The sequence below is a fragment of the Corylus avellana genome, chromosome 4 (genome assembly GCF_965113065.1).
Source record: "Corylus avellana chromosome 4, dhCorAvel1.hap1.2, whole genome shotgun sequence".
In the NCBI taxonomy this organism is placed as follows: Eukaryota; Viridiplantae; Streptophyta; class Magnoliopsida; order Fagales; family Betulaceae; genus Corylus; species Corylus avellana.
The window spans coordinates 14,321,618-14,322,782 of NC_142493.1; the positions used below are offsets into that span (position 1 = coordinate 14,321,618).

Consider the following 1,165-nt stretch of genomic DNA (forward strand, 5'->3'; position numbering starts at 1 on the left):
ATGGAGCGAAAAGAAAAACACAAGGCCGCCGTAGTTAGCAAACTTTTTCCAGGGACGGAAATGCCATTCACCAAACAGGCGACCGACCATCCACTCCCCAATAAGTTTAAAGCACCCCAAATCCCGAGCTACAGTGGAGTCGGGGACCCAACCGAGCATTTGGAAAATTATTGAATGCACCTGGCATTACACGCCATGCCCGACGAAATAGCGTGCAGAGCTTTCCTTACCACACTCTCGGGAAAGGCTAGGGAATGGTTCCAGAGCTTGATGTCTAATTCCATAGGTACCTTTGAAGATCTCGCACGGATCTTCCTGACTCAATTCTTGGGATCCCGAGAGATAAAGAAGCCTTCCGGGTACCTCTTAACACTCCACCAGTGAGAAGGGAAAAGCCTGAAAGAATTTATGATGCAATTCAACATGGAAAAATTGAAGGTAGAAGACCCCACAGATGGAGTAGTATTTTTCGCCATCTACAATGGTATTTCTCCCGAGGAGTCGGTGATGAGGAAAATCGCACAGAGGCAGCTAGGCAACCTCCAAGAGCTGTTAGATAAAGTGGAGGAATTCATCAATGAAGAGGAAACTTTGAAGGCAATGAAGTTAGCTCGAAAATTGCGTAAGAAGCTCGAAGATAAGAAGAAGAAGGACCATCAGAGGGTAGACGAGCCAAGACCCTTCAAGAAGAAGTTCAGTGATTACAATTTCACTCCGCTCAACGCCAACATTTCCGAGGTCTTAATGGAAGTCAAAAAGGACCCGGAATACCGGAAACCCCCGAGAATACCAGGGGCTCCGCCAAGTCAAAACCTGGATCGATACTATGAGTTCCACGAAGCTAACGGTCATTACACAGAAGGCTGTATAGCGTTAAGACATCTTATCGAGAAATTCATCATGAATGGCAAGCTAGTTCGTTTTTTGGGAGAATAGAGAAGAGCAGTCGTTCCTAGAGAAAACTACGTCCGAGAGATGAATTACCGGGATCCATGTTGTGCAAATTTTAATTACTCGCGAGTGCACGAATCGTTTGCAATAAAAGGGTTTTGCAAGTGAGAGGTTGGTCCCATAGATAATTGTGTTTTTGAAAACAATTTTAATCTAAACTAATTAAATCCTTACCTAGTTCCAAAAGGCTTTTGGTTTGAAATTGAAAACAAAA

At 44.1% G+C, this 1,165-nt stretch overlaps 1 pseudogene; it reads left to right on the plus strand.

Annotated features, from left to right (window-relative positions):
• On the plus strand, positions 1-936 carry LOC148586356 (uncharacterized; annotated as a pseudogene).
• The last annotated feature ends 229 nt before the right edge of the window (positions 937-1,165 follow it).